General features: G+C 43.8%; 2 protein-coding genes across 2 annotated transcripts in view; both read right to left on the bottom strand.

Annotated features, from left to right (window-relative positions):
* The window catches only part of HIF1A (hypoxia inducible factor 1 subunit alpha), a 266,600-nt gene that overhangs the window by 159,544 nt on the left and 94,619 nt on the right, over positions 1-12,437 (bottom strand). The window lies entirely within an intron of this gene.
* SYT16 (synaptotagmin 16) overlaps positions 1-12,437 on the bottom strand; it is a 105,112-nt gene that overhangs the window by 50,341 nt on the left and 42,334 nt on the right. Inside the window, exon 4 of the mRNA XM_061376456.1 lies at positions 757-936. The gene's annotated coding sequence lies outside the window, so the exon portion shown is untranslated. The remainder of the gene's footprint in view (positions 1-756; positions 937-12,437) is intronic.

Genomic DNA, 12,437 nt, shown 5'->3' with positions numbered 1-12,437 from the left:
AAGGCAAAATGTACAACAAGAAAATCTCTGGGGGCTCCACACTTTGCAATTGTGTCTTTCTACAATTAGCTTTAAGATGGAATCTCTGAGAACAGACCTGTTAATTGGGAGGCTTCTGAGGCCTCCTCTTGGCTGATTATTACCCTGATTATACGCTTTTGACATGCAAATTTACAAACAAATGTATGATGAAATAACCAAATTCCTAGTTACCACCATTATCAGAATGGATGCATTTTTGATGGCTGAGAAATATTAAAATGTTACTTTTGTAACACAGTAAAACTCACAGTTATTTTGACTGCAGGACTTATGGGTTTACCCAAGACATCATGTTTCCAGATAAAAACAAACACATGAAAGAACATGTAATAGCTACTACAAGAAAACTAGGAGAGGCATATCTTTCATGAGCAGAAAGGTAGTGTTGTTACTCAGAATTGCTCACATTTTGCTCTTCACTAGATTAACAAAACACTCCCACAACAGAGAGAGAGTGGGGAATGTGCTTTTTTACCCAGTGTTGCCCTCCATTTTTCAAGATACGACTCCAGACAACAAAGATAATGGGAGCATGGTAGCAATTGTATATCCATTTGATCAAGTTTTGGAGGTCAGTATAGTCTATCCAAAACCCTGCTGTTTTCCACACAAATAACCCAAGACACAGCAAATGGGTTTATCTCTGTTCTCCCAGTAGTCAAAGCTTCAAGAAGAGGCTGTACATCAAAGGCAGTATAGTACTGTGATACCTACCAAAGCCCTCTTGAACTCTGGACCTCTCTTTGTAGTGTTTTCTTCTCCCTTGTTGCCCCATGCATGGAAGCTCATCTCTCTTTTCAAAGCAGAGCTTCTTGTTGATGAAGTGGAAGAGGACTGCAGGGAGGATAATGAAGACTCCAATGGCAGATAAAACCCCAGCTGTCTCAGGACTAACTAATAACAGAAAGTTAGAAAGAAAACATCAGCACAAGTGGGAAAATTGTACTGAGAAAGTTGTGCTTTAACCACATCTGTATCCACAGCTCTGATTCCCCATCCCTTCTATAGAAGAAATGGCATTGAAATTCAGCAGAACTTGGACTTGCATTAAAGGCATTAAACTTTCTGGTGCCACCATCCACATTGGGCTAATCGACTGGAGACACTTTGGTACATGTAATGTACCACAGTGTACATTACACACCAAACTTGGTTCTGATCAAGGTCTTCATTTCTGTCACATGATGAACTCCAACACAGAAAGGCTCTGATTTTAATAACAATGCAGAATTCCACCAGCCTCAAGAGAGACACTCTGAAGTGCAACAAGAATCAGCCAAGAAACAGCTGTTGGTCATAAATCCTTTCTGCACAGCTTGTGGTAAATTCTCAGAGGCTGCTGTGAGAGGGGAGCAACTTAGGGGTCAAAAGATCCCAACACCTCCTTTGCAATTTTTGCATTTTCTTTTAAACCACCAGATTACACTATAAAGGTGCTCATGAACTTCGTTACATTTACTAAGACCCAGGTTAATGGATAGCCTACGATCCTCTTTCAACTGTTGCTTTACCCTTAAGTAAGAAGTATATTACTGTACTACACAATTACCATTCTTTGCTGCAAAAGACCAGCCTCCAGCTCAAGTAATTCAGTTTAGTTCCTTTGGTGTCAGGTTTGGCCACATAATGAGCACAGTGGTTTTGCACCAGCTGACAACCTATTACTACACATCTAAATGATCCCTATGTCAGACTGCAGAGAAACAATCTTATTTCAATTTATCATGTTCTGCCTGTACCACTGGGTCTGCAACAAACCACAGGCGCCAGGAAAAAGCTTTTAAAGCCATTTCACCTCTCTCACACATATCAAAATGCCAAAACAAAGGACAAACAGTACATACATCATCTGATGTGGATGGCAAGGGCACACACATCAAAAACTGTAAGTGCCATCTAAAAACAAAAAGGCTTGTTTTCCTGGTAATTACTTCACCAGGAAGGGGTGAAGTTCAGTTGTTCAGTTCAAGTCAAAGACTCTATAAAAATGAAACATCAGCAGCATCAGTGACACACCAGGGATGCCTGTTATTGCAAAGCTGCAGCTTGTAGACAAGATGACCTCATGAGATGAGATGTAAACAGAGTCAGCCTTGCCTGTGAAACATCCCACTGGGACTTTACAAGACTTGACTCAGCAAAAGATTTAGGTAAGAAGAGCTACACTGGCTTTAGTTACAACCTTGATATTGCATAGTGGGACTGTCATCTAGGGGATTAAAACCCCCTAAATTAATACAAGCCAACATGCCTCAATTGGAAACAAAAATCACTAGTGCATAGCTGCAATCCACATACAAGTCAGGCAAGTGTTTAGGACTGAACCCAGAAGAACATGGCTTACACAAACTCTGGAGGTGGCTCTGATCTTGGTCACTCCAGCCTAAGGAAGGAACAGAAGTATGCACTGAATTACAGCAGCTTAAATGACAAGATCAAGTCTACATTTCCCTTGCTCTCTTCTGCATGGGCACAGACACTTATCTGGCAATTACTTTTGTGTTCCTTTTATGTCACACCAGCACTAAGCAGTCCACAAAGACAGTAGGTCTCCCTGACAGCACTGAAAATCAGTGCCACTGCTTCCCTGGATAATTTGGCAGGCACATACCAGACCTATCTTCACTTCACACCTCAACCCTGGGAGCAGAGCTGGGAACATGAGAGTAGCTGAGTAATACATCTACTCTGGCTATTTTCAGCTGCTGAAGTCACCATTAACTGGCTGCTGGAGCCAAGTAAAAATCAAAGGAGCTGAGCATAAATCAAAATAGCCATAATGCCAGAATATACATGAAAGACTAGTTGGGTCCCATCACTGACCCCTCCTTTTCTTGAGCATAATGTATGCTCTACCTTACATATAAAAACCACTCAGGATCACCACATCTCAGCTTGCAAGTGTGTGTACATGCGAGTGTGTGTGCATGCAAGTGTGTGTGCATGAAATTGAAGCAGGTATGTCACAAACTGACAATCACAGTTTGAAGGCTCTATGTGAGTAATTTCATTACCAAGAGTGTGATGTAGAGGGGTGGTAGACACTGCTGTTACTATTTGTTAAGCCCTTTTATAAAATCTCAGCTCTGAGCCCAAGGAGATGTCAGGGTTTCCACTTCTCAGACAGGGCACAAACAAGCCACCAATATTTTCAAACACAAATTGTCCAGCACATGCTCCGATACGCCACATGACCCCCACCTGCAGAAATCCTCAAAGGGCCCCTTTCTCTAACAGACCTGCACAGTACCTTGAACACAGACACTTGACTAGACTAGGCAGCCTGAAAATAAAGTTTGGAGACAAATTATAAGCTGCTATTCACTTGCTCTAAAGGATCTCAGACCAGCACAACAGCATTACTGTCCACATACTCTTGTTTCCTGGTCAGCTACAGAGGAACAAGAAAGTTGCAGTGCAGTGGCATAGGACCTGGGATGACCCTTCAGGCTTCCTCTACTCTGGAACAGAGCTGTAAAAGGCACCTCCTGTCACTGCTCACAAAAGGTGCAGCAGCAACTTCTGGGAGGAAGCTGTCAAAGCCAAATACTGTCAACTGTGTCCACACAGAGAAAGAGGCTTTGGGAGCACTAAGAAGGGACTGCACAGATCATTCCCCTACCTCACCCCCCAGACATCCTGAACATCACAGACTATCAGCCAGCTACTAACAAGGGCTGAGATCCCTGCACCGCTCCTCCCCTTCCCTGTAGGCACCAAGCAAAAAGGAAAGGTGCCCCAGAAGGACCACCACAGTTCTGGCAGGAACTGACACCTCCTGCTCCCATAGCAAACCAGAGTCCCTTTCCTAAAGACAGGCTGCCTAACTGTAAGGAGGTAGCTGGGAGTTCTGCAGCACAAGGTGCATCCTGTCCCACAGCTTTAAGAAGTTTCCTCTTCTCTCCCCCGTATTAACTGTGCCAGATATTAGAGGTTTGTGCCACAGTGACTCTGAGGGAGGGCTGTGATTTTGCACCTGAGCACTGTCTCATGTATGTGGGTAGAAACGTTACAGTCTGTGCACTTGACTCCAGCTGGAAGCTCATTTTCCTCTGTGATAGGAGACTTGTGGGCAATCTGTTCCTCCATCATCAAGAGGAAAACATGCTGCACCTGCATGCAGTCTGCACCACTTAGATAGCTCTGTCAACCCTCAGCTGGAGGGCTTTCTCTGCAGACCTAAAACTCTAGGCTAAGACTACACCTGGGAAATTATTGTAAAACTGATCTGGAGTACAGCTCCGTTTGGTGTGTGGTGGAATGTCTGGGCATGGGAGGGAGAGGATGAGCAGCAGAAATGCACACACATCACTTGTGCTACAGCATTGCTGGAGTGTTCAACCTTACAACAATAGATGACAGACTGAGGGCAAGAAGAGAAAATTTACTGAGGCATTCAATTGCTGGTTCAAACCCTGGGCACCCAAGTACAGGGAAGGAGCTGTCTACCACATGCTTTGGGTTATGAACAGTCCATTCAGCCAGGACTCTTCAAATCACACAGTTTTAAACTAAGGAATTGATGCCACAGACACCTTTGTGGAATACCACAGTGGGTTCACACATTCTTTTGCCCAGGTGAGAGTGCAAGACAAGAAACAGTGTTTGTGCTCCTGGCAGGTTGAGGGCATGCAAAACTGCACACATTCATTTGCATACACTGCTTAAGAACAAACAAGAGGTGCAATGCAAAGGACTCCAAGCTAGGAAAGAGGAGATCAGAGATGGAAGTGAGATCAACAGAAGACATCTAACAGAAGGAGCGCAAGATATCAGTGCTGTTCCTGCTCCATCCTCTCCCTCAAAGCTACCTCTACACTACAGGACGACTTCAGGGAAGAATCCATCTGAAAGCAGGAGGGAAGTGTTGGCCACACCTTTACATGCATTGACAGTGGCTAGGTAATTGGCCTGCAGGAGGTTTCACAGCAATTCTGCTGGCAGATTTGGCCCATCCAGACAGATCAGGACAAGGGGAACAAATACAAGAAGTGCCACAGTAGATTCACTTGGAGAGTTTGCAGTTAACAAAATCCATTCAGCTTTGCATGGGTTAAATTTTGCATAAAATCCCATTCCAGATAATAGCTCTTTAATTCCATTTGATACAAAGCTTCCTGCAAAAGGGATATTTACTGGTACTTTTTAATTACAAAAAAACCCATAAATTGTCTGTTTTACTGTCTGTGCTAATTACATTTCATTATATATTTGGAGTAAGCTATGATTTTCCTGCTGGTTCCCATGACATTTTTCATTATCAACCACTAATTGTCTAGCACGCACACTGCATTGTGAACCAAGTAGGCTGATGTGTGGGCAGAAGTTCTAGAGAAAGCTGCAAGGCAGTAGAAGTGCACATTGTTATTATTATTACTATTACGATGTATTAGAAAGGTTCCACCTACTTGCATACCTACATATCCTCAACCCTATCAGCAGCATCACAGTGCAGCAAAGCTCAGGAATCCATCTGTAACAAGCCTTGTGCTTAACAAGGCTCAGCAGCTACTGGAGGAAAGTTAATGTGGGGTGAAACGATGACAGCAGCCCCACTGCAAGGACAAGTTCCCTGCTATGTGCAATGGAAACACCAAGAAGGTTTCTCAGTCACTTCCTCTACTCGGTGCCCAAAATGTGTGGGTATCACTTTGCCCACTCACAGTCTGAGGCCAAGGTTATAAAGGAAAACAGTGCCATATGTGGATTACTAAAGGAATAGGATAACTAATGGGATCTTTGTGAGAGGGATCAGAAAAAGACAGAAAAAAGGGAAAGGGGTTTCATGAGCTACAGCTAACACTGTTTCCATTATAGCAAAACCTCCAAAGAATCCATATCTATGCAAACTCGGAAAGTGCTACAAAGGGTGAAGCGACTCACTGCACACAGCATTTCATAAATTCAGAGCAAAGGAAGCTGTAGGCACCAATTCTTCATACAGCAAGCTGCTAGAATAAGGAGTGCATGACCACTACTTAGCATTATCAGCCTTGGACAGGTGGCAATTCTATCCATGTGCACCACACACACAATATACAAACCCTTCAGAAATAAATGTGTGTTTCTACAGGATTGCAGCTCCCTCCTGATACCTATTTCAAATAAGACAAAGCCTGACCCTTCCTAACAGCACTGTGAGGGAACAGTTGTATAACTCCTCCTCTTCTCCTCAAGGTGATCCACAAATACAAATTGTCAGAAACACAACCAGAGCACATTCAGTGCTGTGGCAGAAGAGTAAAATTCCCATCCAAGGCAGGAGGATTTGCCCTGCATTGAAGCTTTATTTTTATGTGCTGATTTACAGATACCAAGAATGAGGAAGTTCTCTAGTCCTTTTATAGAAGGAATGTGAAGGACCAAAAGGCACTTTTGACTTGACTATATTTTTATTAACTTTTAAAGATTTAAGCTGTCCTTGTGACCTATGACATAGGCATGCAATTTCAAAGGTTTCAAAGACAGTACAGCAACTTCATTTTTCTTTCTTCTATGACCCACATAACCACAGCACCCAAACACCTTACATATTTTACCATGTTTACCCCACCAGCAACTCTGTGAAGCAGGAAAATGCTACTATGACTGCTCTACAGAAGGGGAGCCGTGGCACAGACACAACCCAAAACGGTGGAAGCAAGACTCGAAAGAACAATCAAGAAAAGTCCCATCCATGTACATAGGCACTTCACTATGTAGAAATACCTCACTTTTTGCAGCAGGGCTGAGGGTCCCAAGTAGACCATCTACAGCACCTTCCTAGAGATAACACCACAGCCACAGCTGCAGGCCTTTGGGCATCTCCTCAGTCACTTTGGGTCACCTGAAAGCCACAGAACTGGCATTTCTGCCCATAAAGTCTGATTCTTCTTGGGGACGTGATCCAGTAGAGGTGCTGAACATGTCCCAGCAGCACTGAGTTCATGGGAAAGTACATTGGGTGCAACAAGGGACAAGGAGGCAGTGGCATTAAGCCAGGGCACTCACCTAAGAAATGGGACAGACCTGAGTTCTCAGGATGCAGTCTGGACTTTGCTGACAACCTGCTATAGATAAATGGACAAGGCAGAAACACTTGGCAAACTTTGGAGCATCCAGCAGCTCACCTGTGAGAGCCATAAGCTAGCAATGAGGAAGCCCAAGTTCAAGGTTTTCTTTGAGGCCAGATTTTCCACTTTACAAAGGCTGCTACGTTTCTTGCTGCATACAGTGCAGCAGCACTGTTTTCCCAGCAGCAGAAATCCCACCCTGACCTTAAGCAGTGCTCCTGACAACATCTGCAACCAAGCACATATGGTTCTGTGAAATATTCTGCTTTCAACAAAAGCCATTTTCCAATTAGAAAAGATGGATTATTTGTTTTGCTGGATGTGTTTCAGACAAGTGTGGAGCACTAGTTCAAGTAAACAGCAAGTACACAGTGTATGCTGATGATGATGCCTGATGTTCTGCATCCAGAAGAGTCCTGTCTTTCACCCCATTCCTCTATGTGTAAGCACGCACACCGCAAGTACAGATGAAAGAAGAGAACAGAGTTGTGTTTTAATGGAGAGGAAAGCATTCATGCTGTCTAATAGAGGTGATGCAAGTAACAATCTAGGCCTCTAAAGGGTGATCCAGAAATTAATTGTCAATCTTAGGAATAATCTTAGAAAAGACTCCAATTCAGCACGGTATTGAAAAATCACTGAAGTTAACACGGCCAGGGAGACTGAGAATTTTAGTGGCACAGCACTTGAATTGCCATTCACAAACTGAAAACTGGTCCTCTCCACATCAAGGCTGAAGACGTTGAGTGGGTACAGCACAAAGAACATCATGGTACCCATCCAAGCCTTGGTCCTTCCGTACTACCACTGATCCCTGACAGGATTGTTCTCAGAGTTGGCCCAACAGCTGAGATAATCAAACTGAAATCCACAGCCTTCACAACTGTTTGTTTCAGCCCTGCTCCAGAGCAGTGAAGAAAAGTTAGAACTGGGCAGAAAACTACTTTCCTAGTCCATAATCTATAAGTCATCCTCACACTCAAGTCTTTGCTCTGTCATTTCTTCTGTATCTCAATATTCACCCTAATCTCTGCACTGTGCTCAGTTTTGCATGCTGGAACTATTTTCCATTGTAAAAACAGCCATCACATAAAGCAGTGAGAGGACTAACTTGGCTTTCACCTAAAACATAGGAAAGCAAGAAAAAGGCTGTGGTGATAATTATCTACAACACCTAGATAAGATTAAATGAGAGAAAGAAACCAGTCTCTGAAAGCCAGTCTCCTACTGCTTAGGGCTTTCATATCAGAAATGAGACCTGTGCTCAAATGCAAGTCTGAATTAAGCAGGACAGAGACTTGAACTTATCCCTTTCACATGTCCTTTGACCAACTGACCTCCAGAAAACCTACCACAGTGGGAAGGGACATCTGATTTCTCTCACCATCATCATGCTCTGCTCAGAGAGAAAGTCTATCCTGAATAAGGACATAACTTGGGTCTAGGAAAGGTTATTCAATATTATGTATTTCCTAGAAAAAGCTGCAATTTAAACAGAATTTAATTGTCTAAGAAGAGCACATTTTCTCAGGAAACTTTCAGCCTGCTCTTACTGTAGTAGGTTTGTCTTTGATCGTGTCCCAGGCTTGACTGCAGTCACAGTACGACACAGAGTTCATAATCGGATACACTTTGTCATGGCTGACACCACCACTGCCTTACTGGTAGAATGGGAAGACTAGGGCTGTCAGTCTGCCACCTTTCTTGAACACTTAAGTCACGCTTCTTTTTTTCTCCTTTTCCTTAAAGACAACTTCTTTGTTGCCATGGCATCACTAATGCAGTATTTTGAGATGGGAAAAGAAGATAACAGTGCATCATCACACTGACACATCTATCAAGTGCCAACCTCTCAAAAAGGGTAAATAAGTAAGGATGCCAATGTAGGCTTTTAAAGGCTCCTCCATCCTTTTTAATTTTTCCCCTCTCACATACAAATTGCTGTCTATAAAGCTCATGCCTTGATTTTGTGACAAAGAAGGTCTGAATTTGCCTCTTAGCAAGCAGTGTCTAGGTTTATTTATTAATTCCTTCTCTTCTCCCCATGCTGCATGATACCAGCTGAAGCACACACTCACAAGAGAACAGAAGCACCTGCATGTTCAAAAAATGCCAGCCTGGCTCCCCATGTTAAGCCATGCAGTGACTGCTTCATCATTCTTGCTTGTACAGTGATTTCTTCCTGAATTAACAAGGCATCTACTGCTCAGCACAACCCATGTTTATGTCAAAAGTAAGAGAAAGGAAAACGGGGACTGTGACCGTGTCTCCCATATACCACCTTGAAGTCACAAGGTGTGGTCTTGTTGGCTTTGTAGTGTATCTTTCCTATCACTGCCAGAAGTACTTTAAAGAAACCTTTAGTAACAGCAAATCAAGTTCTTGCACTCAAACCAATGGCATGTCCCTCCTTGACCATGCATACAGGAACACTGCGCAGGGTCCCTTCCAAAATTTCAGAGAAAGCTCTGCATACCACTTGCTCAACCATGTTATCTCAGTAAAACCAGGGAACACTCACAGTGACAGATTCCCATGTCCCAGCCATGGGCCCAACTTTGAGTCCAGACCAATGAACAGACAGAATGACTTTCAGCACACCACCACTGTTGCAGTGATGTTCACAGGGGTGACACGATGAGTTCTCCATCTTGCAGGTGGTGTAAAAGGAGTAATAATGTAATGAAATGAAAACTTACATAAGCTGAATTTATCAAGCCTTCTGCAACAGAAGAGGGAGCAGAGAGCAGCAAGTGAATCAGTGACAGAAGGTCAAACTGGACCGATAGCTGCTATGGGTCAAGAATTCAACAATAAGCACAGAGTCCTGTAGCAAACAAAAACAAGTATTTTACATTTGGAAGAGAGAGGAAAGAGGTGGAGAGGAAGGAGAAAGAAGGGTCTTAGTTGCTGCTTGTTTCTTGTTTGTGTGGATAGGAAGAATAACTTGCCTGTACTCAGAATTGAAGTGCTCTCACCTCTTCAAAGAGGAATATAATTGGGATCTTTATGCTCTCATGTATTTATTTTTCTCATCCAGAAAGCCTTGTTCTTAGTTCCACCAATCTGACCCAAGGCAGAATGACTCACCACAGCAAAAGGCTGGACAGCAGCTTCTTTTTCTAAAGACCTAAATAAACCCTACTCCATCAATTGACCAAGGACGATGCAGCAGTAAACCTCTCACTGAAGGCTGTGCGTTGCCTTGGCAACCTGTCTGATCTCCATTGCTCCAGGGACTGGAAATGTGCTGCCAACAGGAGATTTCAGCTAATCAAACCAAATCTCCTAGTACTTAGACAATTTGCCATCTGTGGAGAGCAGGCCTCATGCCTGCACAAAGCAGGGCACCCTCCAAGCACACCCATGGCTCCTCCTTGACCGGTTACTTGCTGGATCCTTGAAGGCCACAGACATCTGACAGCTACTGAAGGAGATGAAGAGGCAGCAAGAGGCCACAACCCACATTCCTCCATGTGCTCGCTTATGTGCTCAGCAGCTCCACACCAGTGCTCAGCACATGCCTGGCAGGCTGCAGAGAGAACAGGCAGAGAGAAGACTGGCTGCCTGCTGAGAGCTGCCTGCAGGCACCAGGACCCTCAAAGGTCCATTCCTCAACCCTGACCTTTGAAAGAAAAGTAGTTTCCAATATTGGTAACATACACTACCTACAGGCCTACATGTTTTGAGCCTTCTCAGTGCACTCTGTTCCCCTTTTCAGCTCCCATTAGATACATTCAGGCAAGGTAAGAGGCAAGTTGCTGACCAAAAAAAGAAGTGAGCCAACCATGAACCTTCTGGACCTTCTTAGACCAGGGACTGCTGTCAAACTGCAGCACAGAACACCTGCTTTATTCTAAACCTTCTAACTGGCAATGCTAAAAGGGCAGCTCTGGTGGCTAATTTTGCCTTGAAAGCACAACCAGTAATTGATTTTTTCTTTTTTTTTTTTAAAGAAGAAACAAGACCAACCTTTCTACAGCTCCACTAAAGGTTTCCGGCTCCTGCATTTAAGCCCAGCCACAAAGACAGACGATCAGTCTGGCACTCAGCACAACCAAGGGGCCACAAAAAGAGGCATGAACAGCAGACAAGAGAGGAATTTTCTACAGATGTGCTGCTTCTGAGACAAGAAATTCTGTTTGCTGGGGACGAGATTCATATCTGTGAAAAAGCAGCAATTACCAGCTAACAACCCCCAGTGCTGCATCACCTGAAATCATAGGTTAGATTTCAAAAAATGATTTGATAGATATTGATAAATGGTTAGAGTTTGAAAGGACCTTAAGATCACCTAGTTCCAACCCCAAATGGCCCTTTCCATGCAATTGCCAAAAGGAATCAGGGCATTTGAAAGCAGACTTAACCCTGGCATTCAGGCTCTCTTTCACCTCCTGGGTCATTCTTTACTGCATCCCAGAGAACACTAACCCACCAGTCTCTGAAACCCAAAGGCATAGACCCTACACCAAGTTTCATTCCATGCATGTAATCAGCTGCCAGATTAACCCACAGTACTGCACCGACTGGTGTGGAGGACCCTTAGATGCTTCTTTCCTGGTATGGAGGCCATCTCCACAGGAGATGCTGCCCCACCAAACAGCTCCCTGAGAGCTGGGCTAGCTAGCAAGCTCAGGCTCCAGCTCTGGAGGAAGAAGATGCAGAAATTGTTGGTATTTAAAAGGGACCCCGGAGGCGGAAGAAGGCTGCTCATAAAGCAGGGTGTGGTTTCAAAGAAAGAGTGTACTGTGGAGGTTTTCTAGGCCTCTGGTATCAACCAAGCGAACTACGCCCATGGAAAATATGTTGTAACAATATCAACAGACATTAAAACAAATGCCTGGGGAAAAGAATGCCAGTGATTTCTGGAGTCATGTATTTAATAGAGTTAAGAGCTTAGCAAGCACTGCCACCTTCTACCATGCCACTATGAACATTTCTCTATCCATGTCAGTATAACAAACCAGTTCACTTGTTACTAGGGCTGCAATGGAGAAGGATGTGAACTGAAGTCATTGCTCAGCAAACCAAGGGCTCTGTGGCACGGGAAAGGCAAAGTCCCAAAGGCATAAGCAAGAGAGAAGCAGAGTTGGTTTTAATGGCCAGGAGAACAGCTGGCTTGCTATATGTGCTCTCCTATCTTATTATTTCCTCTATCACACCGTCTTTCTATTCCAGGCATTCCTCATCCTTGCTTAATCTCAGTTCAGCCAAACTGAATAAAAAATTGACCCTGGGACTTATACCCAAAATATCAGTCTCTACAGGGTGCAGAAAATCAAAAGCATGGAAATCAAAAGCAGAGCTGTCACCAATCTAATGGGGAGCAGGAATGATCTCTGA

Source organism: Neopsephotus bourkii, unplaced genomic scaffold (genome assembly GCF_033783945.1).
Source record: "Neopsephotus bourkii isolate Nb327-2 ecotype Australia unplaced genomic scaffold, CSIRO-AGI_Nbou_v1 NB_1707, whole genome shotgun sequence".
Taxonomy (NCBI): Eukaryota; Metazoa; Chordata; class Aves; order Psittaciformes; family Psittacidae; genus Neopsephotus; species Neopsephotus bourkii.
This window is presented reverse-complemented; position numbering and strand designations above follow the sequence as displayed.